Source organism: Trachypithecus francoisi, unplaced genomic scaffold, assembly GCF_009764315.1.
Source record: "Trachypithecus francoisi isolate TF-2019V2 unplaced genomic scaffold, Tfra_2.0 Lachesis_group4, whole genome shotgun sequence".
NCBI lineage: Eukaryota > Metazoa > Chordata > Mammalia > Primates > Cercopithecidae > Trachypithecus > Trachypithecus francoisi.
Genome location: NW_022681469.1, coordinates 31,848,429 through 31,860,789, shown reverse-complemented (window position 1 = coordinate 31,860,789; position 12,361 = coordinate 31,848,429). Strand labels below are relative to the sequence as shown.

Below are 12,361 nucleotides of genomic sequence, written 5' to 3'. Positions count from 1 at the left end.
AATTCCTTTCCCAACCAAACCTCTTCCCAGAGCTGTTAACAAGAAACAAAATGTGCTGACTTGAGTTTCACTTTATTTCCATTCCTCTGCCTTCCTCTTGTGGGACCCCCAATGAATCATGAAATGACTTTGGTCAGGTAAGAGTGAAAAAAGCAAAGCATCCCAGTCTGTCAAACCTGCAGATCCTAGGGGACAGAGACTGCAGCCAAGTTCTATCAACGGACGTAACCCCTGAAATAATTGGCACCTATTTCAATCAACTATTCATCTGATAGCCTTCTGATTTTATTAATTATGAAGCCATTTATTTTCAAGGAAACTATATTTGTTGCTTAGTTGATACATGATGAAGTAAACTGAGAAAACACACTCCTAATTCTCAGGCCAACTCTTTTAGGGCCTATAAAAAATGACATAAATAGATTCTGATGTTGCTTCATTTCTGCAGAAGGGTGTTTCTACATTATGTTCTATCAACACAGTAAGTACAGATTGCATCCTAAAGCTCTCATCTAGTGCTGGAGTTTCCAGACACAATGGCTTTAACAAGGAAATCACTTTGGAAAGGAAAATAAAAGAATGTGATTTCTTTGGGGCTAAGCATGGGAGAGAAGCACACTTCTTGTCATGACTTGCGAGGCATGCAGAGACCAGCTGGCAAGGCTCTGATCACAGAAGATAATCCCTTAGGAGAAAATGGGTAATCCCAGGGCCAAAATTCACCCAAAGAACCAGAACAAATATGGGCTTAGGTCAGAGAGAACTTCATTAATCAGGCTCAATCCGGCAGCCATGATTGAGGAGATGCCATGTAAAAAGGAAAGCAGAGATTGAAGTGATGCTTCTACTTGCCAAGGAATGCCAAATATCACCAGCAAACCACAAGAAGCAAGGACAGAGGCTGGAAGAGATTCCTCCTCACAGCCTCAGGAGGATCCAAGTCTGCTGACACCTTGATCTCAAGTTTCTGGCCCCCAAACTGTGGAGGCCAAATTTCTGTTGCTCAAGCCACCCAGTTTATGGGACTTTGTTACAGCAGCCCTAGCAAACTAATACAGTTGGCAGTGGGAGTAAGGTAGCAGGAAAACAAACAACCGAAAACAGGGACCACACAGTTCATGTGAAGCTCCTGGCCCTTTTGAAGCATTTGCACAGGAAACTCTGGGAAAGAGGTTCAAAGTATCACTTGAGGCTAAATTCTCTTACACTTGGGAATTCACATTTATTCATTCGTATGACACTAAAAGAACATGATAAATATAAAGACAACAAGCTAGAGGGGGTCAGGGCCCCATACGAGAGCCAGGATTCTGCTCGATGACTTCATGTATAGTCAGACCTTACCAGCTGTGACAGAATAAAGGCAGAGGAGGAGACACTTCAACCCAGTCAGGTAAAGTTGACAAGGAATAGGTAGTGTGTCACAGTCCAAAACCAGCAGGCCAGAATCTGGGGACAGGTCCATCTCCAAGGATCTGAAGTGTAAGTCAAATGTCTGGTGGGACATCACTGTGAGTTTGCAGTGACAGAGAGGGGCTCAGGGTTCACTCCAGAACAACCAAATACAGGGTTCATCATGACAAAACCATTCCAAACCCTGGCAACTTGTGGGTTGATGCTGGGTAGAAGCTGTTGGTCCTGGCTAAGACTCAGGAACGGAACAAAACTGAAATTGCTGCTGGGTAGGGGTGATCATGGAAAACAGGGACTAATACTGTCAGGTAAAGCCACACACTGATTGCACGTAAGAGGATACATGAGAGTAATCAGCAATAGATGAAAAAATAAGAACCGTCAAACACTAGATATTTTATACATATTAAACATTTCTCATATATTTATTACGTTACAAAGTTGGCATAATATTCTACATTCAACTTTTTGCACTCTTTTTCTTAGGAAACTGGGTTTCTACTCAAGTTGTCTGAATTAATTTAACTCATATGCCACTGTGTACTTCCTTCAAGCTTGGGGTCCATAAGCTGTCCTGTTCCACTGTCACATGCCAGGTCTTTTCATTATATGAACTGCAGGATGCTCTCTCTCAGGCAGTGTTTTGGAGGCAATGCCTCTAAATGATGCCTCCATTAAGGCAAAGATCACATGAATTTGTAACTGTTTGCATCTCCACCTCCTCTGAAACACAGTCACCTGCTGGAAAGCAAAGACCATGATTTGTCTCTGTATCCTCAAAGTTAGCACAAGTATCACCTGACACATGCACTATAAATGCTCACTGAATTGATTCATTCTTAAGAAGATTCAAAATGAAAAAGAAGCAAGCAGATTTGGTGAGCCATTTGTGACTGGTATTTCATGAATTCATGTATTTAACTATGGCCAGCACTATGCTAGGTAGTACATTAGTCATGTGAAGAAACAATAAGATTTATCACTGCTAAGGTACGGAGCAAGTTTCAGGAATGGCAAGAATGGGCTGCATTTAATTGAGCACTTAGCCTCTCTGCTGCCTTGTGCTCATTGAGCAAATTGGATACATATTGAGGGCAGTAAGAACACTCATAGGCTACCTGCTGGTGTAGATGGGCTCCTTACAAGATACAAATTGAGGCTGCGCGTGGTGGTTCGTGCCTGTAATGCCAGCACTTTGGGAGGCCAAGGCAGATGAATTACATGAGGTCAGGAGTTCAAGACCAGCCTGGCCAACATGGTGAAACCCAATCTCTCCTAAAAATATAAAAACCAGTCAGACGTGGGGGCATGCACCTGTAATCCCAGCTACTTGGGAGACTGAGGCAGGAGACTCGCTTGAACCCAGAAGGCAGAGGGTGCAGTGAGCCGAGATCATGCCACTGCACTTCAGCCTGAGTGACAGAGTGAGACTGGGTCTCAAAAAAAAAAAAAAAAGAAAAAATACAAATTGACCATTGTTGAACACTAGCCATGAGCCACACATTGTTACGTATGATCTCACTCAATTCTTATACCATTTTTATCCCCATTCTACACCTGAATAAATTGGGGTACAACATGATTAAGTAAGTTACCCAGATCCCTTTGCTACAATATGACAAATCTGGAACATAAACCCAGCCAGTGAGAAGTTCTTAACCACTCCCCAGTGCTGCCTAAGAGATTAGAGTTGGGATGAACCTACAGATTATCGGCTTTGGTATTTGCCAGCAATAAAAACGTGACTTAACATTACAGTAACCCCTGAAGGTTCCCATGCATTATCAAAGATAATGCATAAAGCATGGTTGGAAGTAGCTCTGCCCTTTGGTTCCCAGAGGCTGAGCAAACCTTACCCTCAGACTCACATTACTAACACAACCATGAATCTAGTGACAATGATCATTCAACAGAAATTCATGAAGCACCTGTTACATGCCAGGTACTGTACTGGGTAATGGGGATCTTTCCACTAAGATAAAACATGTCCTGATAGAAGAGATTGACAGAGAAATCGGCACTACAATCAGAGTGGCAAGTGGTACCACAGAGTTACGCACAGGGACTCCGGAAGCACATTGCTAAGGATGAGGCAAAATACCCCAAATTTGTCCTCAAATCTCAACCCTTTTAAAGTGGCAACTGAATGGTCACATTTAAGCAGAAACAACTGTTAGGCGACATGGTAAATAATATTCAATAACCAAGGATGACAAGAATAGGATGGTAGAATACTTAGCCCAGAAGTGGGCGGATGGCATTGAGAACTGGAAGAGAGAAAAGAGAGAGGAGGTGGTCAGGAGTCATTTGAAATCCTCCTCTCTGGTCTTTCATGTAGAATCTTAGCCACATGTAGCTAAGATTGAAGGTAATTAACAGATCAAGCAAAAACACTCTGCCATTTCAAATATCCTACACGCCAGGCAACATACCTACCATCTTTATGATAATATACAGCTTTGTTATGCCTTTGAGGGGAAAATCTGTATTATCCCCATTCCTTTCACTAGTAATATCTGATATTAAATAGCACTTTCGAGTTCATAAAGAACATTCACAAGAATTCTATCACTGGATTATTACTGAGCAGAAACGGCCTCCATTTTACAGACAAGGAAATTAATTCTCAGAGAAGCTTGTTAACAAAATCTCATAATTGAAAAATAAGGATTTAAAGAAGTGCTTCTGACTCCAAGGTTGGTTCTACTGCATCAAACTGCCATTGTTTACTAACAACTTAACTACAGCATAAGAATCATAGGTTTTAAAGCACTTATTTGAATGCTGTTTGCTGTTTCATATTAACAGCAGCTGTTGCTACTTGGCAGTTACTAGGCCCTAAATATTAGGAATGGCTGGGGTGAAGAACAGCTTTGAAATGACACTCTATTTGATCAGGTTCTGCAATAATTGTTAAAATCATATACACGTCCTTTGGATCCCTATAAAGCTTCTACAGTATCACTGCACCTGCAGTTCCAATTTGCAATTTTCTCAGCCCTCCTTTGAAGTTATTCTTGCCAATTACCTGGTGTTAATATTAATTAAATGTGATTTGTAACTCAAAGTGTGGTGTTATCAATGGAACTCAGCTGTATGAATATAAAGTAAAATTTTCAATTGAATTAAATTGTTTCCTTTCATTCATAGTATTTTACAACATTAATACTTTTGTCAAATTGATTTTTGCCTCCTGGAAGTCATTTTTCCAAAGCAATGAACATCTGAGGGGAAACGCTGCTCTTTATGTATTCTTTCCTTTCTGTCATTGAAAATACTTTGTTTTAATCTTAAAGTGAATCCATTTCAGTTAACAGAAACTTGTTTCTTGTTTATAATTCAAGAGGGGAAAATACTTTCTTTTAAAACTGTACAAAGATACGTTAAAAATATGATCAGTGAACACGTTTCGATTGTACACTAGGGATGAAATTTTCCTTACTGTATTGCTTGACTCTCACCAAAAAAAAAAAAAAAAAAAAAAAACTCCATCAAACTTTTGGCAACTGTCATTTTATACACACCAAAAATGAACTAATTACATTGGTTCATTACATTAACATTTCAAACAGAATCTTCCATCCCAACAACTCTCTGGTCTCTTCCAACTCTAAGACGTTAATATTCTGAACATGTCAAACAATAGTCAGAAACTTCCAGCATCTGCAAATTTAGGGGAGAAAGACACATATAGTAGAATATTTGACAGAATCAGGTCTATTCTGCCCCCTATAATGTATGCAATGACGACTTGAAGACCTGTCATCTTCAATAAGCCATTCATAAACATGATGACTGATTAAAGAAGGTGTGCCACCATACTGTGCAAATCTACAATGAAAAGATATGTTTTCACATATTCCTTTTATCTTCAGAGATAAAACTTTAGCTTCCTTGCCCCTTATAATGATAGCAGTAGCATTAACATTTATTATCCTGTCTTCTTTTAAAAATAATAAAATAATGTAAGACAAAGAAGAGAAGGAACCTGTCAAAAGACTAAAGGAAGTCATTTATTGAGTCATGAGCCACCAGGCCCAGAGCTTATGATGGAAAAGCATGAGTGAATATTATCAACTCCTTTATTATAATATCAATGAAACATTATATCAAGGAATTTAAACAAGACAGAAATAGATGACTGTGGACCTAACAGCTAAGGGTTGTGTAACATGTAGGTCTTAACCAGCAGCAACTAAGCTATTCTCTTCCCTCAAACCAAAAGACCAAAGAGGGAAATAAAAATAAATTAGGCCAGAAAAACTTCTCTGGATTTATGTAATTTTCCAGGTGTCATCAACGAGAAGTTTCTTGGAATTACACAAAGCGGGACAGGTGAACAGCAGGTACACACCTGTGTTGGCAGTGTCTATTGTGATCCTATTGGGAAGCTGTCAACTACCTAGGAAAGCCAGACAGACACTGGGATCCCATCACTTACCCCAGTGTGGAACCCTGAATTATCCATTACATTACCTCATTTACCCAAGAGTCAGTATTGGGAGAGTAGAATTCCATAACATTCCAAAAGGAACTTGTGAAACCGCTATATTACAGGCTTCTCCATTAACTAAATTCTGTCTGCTTAAGCCCCTCTCATCCTTATTACCAACATGTTGTCCTCCTGGCCCACCTCCCATCTCTATCACTGGAAGCTAACTTTCTGAGTATACCCTCCCCTTCACCCTCTGTTAAAAAATGAATTATCTCCCAAGAAAAATACATTGAAATCCTAATCCCAGTACCTCAGAATGTGACCTTATTTGGAAAGAGGGTCATTGCAAATGTAGTTAGTTGAGGTCATACTGGAGTAGTGTGGGCCTTTATTCCAATAGGTCTGCATTATTATAAGAAGAGAAGACGCAGAGACAAACACAAGAAGGAAGAAGATGGTCATGTGATGGTAGAGGCAGAGACTGTAGTGATGCATCTACAAGCCAAGGAATACTATGGACTGTCAGCAAACACCAGAAGCTAACACAGGCAAGGAGGGATTCTCTCCTACAAGTTTCAGAAGCAGCATGGCCCAGCTGACACCTTAATTTTTTATTTCTAGTCTCCAGAACTGTGAGATGACAAACTTCTATTATTTTAAGCCACCTAGTTTACTATATTTTACTATAAAATACCTCCTTTCAAGGACTTCACTTCATGTAGGAACTCTAGCCCTAACCCCAACCCTACTGTGCATGTTCAGCTATGCATTCTGGCAAACATTCCTGTTTTCTTATGAAGCACTGCTCAACATTGTTAATTTTTTTTTCTGAGGAGCTCCTTTTATCATCTCCAATAATTGAAGTCTTCTTCAAAGGACACTGAGAGCCCTCCCATGACCATAAACCCATGAAAACAGAACACTCCACCATACTGTTACCTCCCCATTGCAATGTCTAGGCCATTATTCCCACACTGTATTAGTCTGTTCTCACAATGCTAATAAAGACATACCCAAGACTGAGTAATTTATAAAGGAAAGAGGTTTAACTGACTCACAATTCCACATGGCTGGGGGTGGCCTCACAATCACAGTGGAAGGCAAATGAGGGACAAAGTCACGTCTTACATGGTGGCAGGCAAGAATGCTTGTGCAGGGGAACTCCCATTTATTAAACCATCAAATCTCATGAGACTTATTCATTACCATGAGAACAGTATGGGGGAAACCACCCCCATGATTCAATGATCTCCACCTTGCCCCACCCTTGACACATGGGGATTATTATAAGTCAAGGTGAGATTTGGGTGGGGACACAGCCAAACCATATCACACACCTTTATATGAAAACTTCTCTCCATGAGTCCATCCTCATTCCCGTTTACTTCTCACCTTAGCAACCACCTTTCCATCCTCAATTTTATGAGAATGAACTTTGATCTATATCTCAGTTCCTGCTTGGCTCTAGATCAATGTTCCTTGCTATTCTTCTCCACAAAGCTATGTACTATTACCTAAAATTTACTGTGTTCATTTTACTGTCTCTTTTCTGTTTACGGTACCTGCCTTTTCCTAGTTGCCCAGGTATACAATTTCAAGTTCAACTTTACCTTCTTTCATACCTTCAAGCTCTGCGTCCAATCAGTTACAAAATTGCATAGACTTCACCTCACAAATGACCCCCAAGTCTGTCTCCTCTTCCATTTCTGTTATCACTGCCCTGTATCAGGCCAAGATTTTTATTGGAATGGCCCCTGAACTGGTCTCCTTGTCTTTTACTTCTCATAGTACAACCTTAAATATACATTCTGATAGATCCCCCTCTCCTCAGCAGTTTCCTCCTAATATAATTTGAATATTTGTCCCTGCCCAAAGCTCATGTGCAATTGTAATCCCCAATGCTGAAGGTGGTGCCTGGTAGGAGGTGCTGGGTCATGGCGGCAGAGCCCTCATGGCTTGGTGCTATCTTCAGGATGGTGAGTTCCCACAAGATCTGGTGGCTGAAATGTGTGTTGCATCTCCCCCATTCCCAACTGTCTCTTGCTCTTGCTTTCATTATGTGGTGTGCTTGTTCCTGCTTTACCTTCTATGATGACTGTAAACCTCAAAAGGCCTCCCCAGGAGCAGATGCTGCTATGCTTCCTGTACAGCCTGCAGAACCATGAGCCAATTAAACCCCTTTTCTCATAAATTACCCAGTCTTGGGTGTTTCTTTAGAGAAATACAAGAACAGCCTAATACAGAAGTTTGGTGCTGAGGGGTGGTGCATTGCTATAAAGATACCTGAAAATGTGGAAGTGACTTTGAAACTGGGTAACAGGCAGAGGTTGGAAGAGTTTGGAGGGCTCAGAAGAAGATAGGAAGATGAGGGAAAGTTTGTACCTTCTTAGAGACCAGTTAAATGGTTTTCACCAAAATGGTAATAGTGATATGGACAGTGAAATCCTGGCTATTGAGGTCTCAGATGGAAATGCGGGACTTACTGGAATCTGGAGCAAAGGTTACCTGTGTTATGCCTTAGCAAATAACTTGGCTGCATTCTCTTCATGCCTTAGGGCTCTGTGGAAGTTTGAACTTTAAAGTAATGACCTAGGGTATAGAGTAGAAGAAAATTCTATGCAGCAAATCATTCAAAATGTGGCCTGGCTGCTTTTAATAACCTACACTCAGATGTGGGAGCAAAGGAATGACTTAAAGCTGCAACTTATATTTAAAAGGGAAGCAGGGTATAAAAGTTTGGAAAATTTATACCATAGCCATGGGGCAGAAAAAGAAAAAGCTTTTTCAAGAGAGGAATTCAAGCAGGCTGTGGAGCAACCACTTGCTAGAGATATTTGCATAACTAAAAGGAGCCAAGTCCTAATATCTAAGACAATGGGGGAAAGGCCTCCATGGCATTTCAGAGACCTTCATAGCAGTCCCTCCTATCACAGCCTAGGGGCATAGGAGGGAAGAGTCCTTTCATGGACCAGGTCCAGGGCCCCATTGCCCTGTGCAGCCTCAGGACACTGTTACCCACATCCCAGCCACTCCAGCTCTAGCCTTGGCTCAAGGGGCCTCAGATATTGCTCATGCCAGTGCTCTGGAGAGTATGAGCCACTATAAACCTTGGCAGCCCCCATGTGGCATTAAGCTTGCAAGTGCACAGAGTGCAAGAGTGATGAGGCTTGGCACCCTCTGCCTACATTTCAGAGGATGTATGGAAAAGCCTAGGCACCCAGGCAGAAGCCTGCTGATGGGGCAGAGCCCTCACAGAAAACCTCTACAAGGGCAGTGCCAAGGGGAAATGTGGGGTTGGAGCCCCCACACAGAGTCCTCAGTGGGACACTGCCAAATGGAGCTGTTAGAAAGAGGCCATCTTCCAGACTCCAGAATAGTAGATCCACCAGCAGTTTGCACTCGGTGCCTGGAATAGCTGCAGGTACTCAACAACGTACGAGAGAGGGCACAAGGGCTGAACCCTGAAAAGCCACAGGGGTGGAGCTGCCTAAGGCCTTGGGAGCCCACCCCTCACAACAGTGTGCCCTGGACGTGGGGCATGGAGTCAAAGGAAACCATTTTGGAGCTTTAAGATGTAATAACTTCCCTGCTGTGTTTTGAAGTTTTGAACTTGCATGGAGCCTACAGCCCCCTTCTTTTGGCAATTTCTTCCTTTTGGAACAGGAATGTTTATCCAATGCCTCTACTCACATTGTATCTTAGGAGTAAATAACTTGTTTTTTATTTTACAGGCTCATAGGTGGAAAGGACTTGCTTTGTCTCAGATGAGATTTTGAACTTGGACATCTTTTTTTTTTTTTGAGATGGAGTCTTGGTCTGTAACCCAGGTTGAAGTGCATTGGTGTAATGTCAGCTCACTGTAACCTCCACCTCCCAGGTTCAAGCAATTCTCTGCCTCAACCTCCCAAGTAGCTGGGACAGCAGGTACATGCCTCCATGCCTGGCTAATTTTTAGTAGAGACTGGGTTTCACCATGTTGGCCAGGCTGGTCTCAAACTCCACCTCAGCCTCCCAAAGTGCTGGGATTACAGGCATGAGCCATCACACCCAGCATGGACTTTTGAGGTAATGCTACAATGAGTTGACATTTGGGGGGACTATTGGGAAGGCATAATTGTATTTTGCAATGTGAAAAGGACATGAGATTTGAGAGGAGCCAGGGTGGAATGATATAGTTTGGATATTTATCGCCACCCAAATCTCACGTCGAAATGTAATCCCCAGTGATGGAGGCAGGGCCTGGTGGAAGGTGTTTGAGTCATGTGGTGGATCTCTTGTCACCTGGTGCTGTCTTCAAGATAGTGAGTTCTCACAAAATTTGGTCATTTAAAAGTGTGTTGCATCTCCTTCCTTTGCTCCTGCTTCACCTTCTGCCACGATTGTAAGCCTCCTGAAGCCTCCCCAGAAGTGGATGCCACTATGCTTCCTGTACAGCCCACAGAACCATGAGCCAATTAAACCTCTTTTCTCATAAATTACTCACTTTCAGGGATTTCTTTATAGCAATGCAGAATGGCCTAGCACACCTCCATTGTCTAGAAAACTAAGGATAAAATAAACAACCTATGATTTGAAATAATCATGTGTCTATGTCAAGCCTTCCAATTTTGTCTCCCATACTTCACTAGACAAACTATGCTCCAGTCAGTAAAACTGTGTTATTTGGTGATACCAAATATGTTTTTTTTCCTTCTCCAGCAATAATCCTATAGTCAAGAGATGCCTTGGGATGACACTACAACAGCTGGGGTATCAAGGGGCTATTTGTCTTTATCAAGTGTCTCCTTGCCCTCTCCCCTTCAGAAAGATCTCAACTAGGGAAAAGCCATCACTGAGGTCTGATCATGACCACCATACACTCATAAACTTCATTCTCCCAGATTAACAAAGGAGACTGCCCCAAGTCTGATTTTGTTAAAATGAAAAACATTCTAATCAAACCATAGAAGCAATTTATCACTAAACCAATTTTCAGTTCACCATCACTCCATTATGATCTGCTTGAGTTAATCAGAGGTAAGACAGAGGAAGCCTCAATTTACACTGAAATTTCTTAGCAATCGATGTTGCTAAAGAGAATTTCAGAATAAAGTACAGAGAACACTATGAGTTGGGGAAATATACAATTTTATTAATGGGCAGACACTCCAAAATAAATTAATGTATACATCTCCTTCAGTCAAGCTACTGAGGTTTTTTTAAAAACACACTACTAACATGGTGACAGATGTCATCAGTGTTGTAGTAAGAGCTGCAAATGTTACAGAACTAATGAATTTTCATTAGAGACATCAGATAATTTCAGAATGGGTTAAGTTGCTACCATTTGCCATTCCCATTAATATCATTGTCATATAAAAGGTTTAATTTTCAGCTATTTTTGTTCTAGATAAAAATCTTTGTCATTAAAATGAGGGATGATTTTGATATTTAATATATTCCATGGCATACTCCAGTGTGGTACTAATTTGGCCTTTTCAGTATTCTGCATATTAATTGACAATCCATCCCTCCTCCATTCCCCAGATAAGTAAGAACTGAAATAGAATGGACAACCAATCAAGTCACAGAATACTGAAAAGATCAACACAGAAGAAATGTGTTGCTCTAATCAAGAGCATATACAAGGCACCAAAATTATTTTCTCCCATGCTAATGACTATGATAGAAACAGGAATAATGAATGGCACCATCTAAATCCTTTTGTGTGACAGTATTACCAAAGCATAGGAACGCTCCCTAAAAAATAAAAACTAAGTATTTCTTATTTTAGTCAAAAGAATAAAACTGTGGTTTCACTTAACTTTTAGAACAATGCATTTTGTCAGATTCTGCAACAATTGGCAGACTATATCCTGTTTTGAATTTTTTATAGGAATCTATCTCATGCACACAAAATGTGTCCTCAAGTTGCAGAATGTCCAGGATCACTGCAGAAAACTTATTTCAATACATACTCTATTAGTTTCCTTCTCTTGTTGAATTATCACTCTGGCAAGAACTGACATCAGTTGCTTAAATAATACATTAACGCTGTTTCCAGAAGCTATTGTTTTCATTTGAGTGGGCATTTCCTCTAAAGACAAACTTTAGATTTTTATCCAAGAAGATAATATAATTTGTCATAATTTAAAGATCAATTGAATGTTTTGACTCTGTTTTATAGCAGTAATGATATAAATTCCCAGAGAGCAAAGATTATGGCATCATGCACACTTACAGCAGGTGTGAACAGTTGTCCAATTAAATCAATTAGCCCAATCTGTCCAACAAGACCAGGCCTTTTATACATTTTCTGCAATAGCATAAATGTAGAACAAATGTTAAAGATACTAAATATCGTGTATTATAATTTTCTATGCCCTACTATGTACAGAAAAGCTTGCAGTCATCTGCAAATCTCTCAAGTGAAAATCCTATTTCAATAACATCAGACTTTTTGTCCTTGGTAATTATGGTTAAGCCCAAATCACTCCCATGATCTTTTTCTGAGTCGAGGCCTCTAAGAAAAAC

The 12,361-nt window shown here is 40.6% G+C and overlaps 1 protein-coding gene across 2 annotated transcripts in view; it reads right to left on the bottom strand.

Annotated features, from left to right (window-relative positions):
* GRM8 (glutamate metabotropic receptor 8) overlaps positions 1 to 12,361 on the bottom strand; it is an 832,302-nt gene that overhangs the window by 665,227 nt on the left and 154,714 nt on the right. The window lies entirely within an intron of this gene.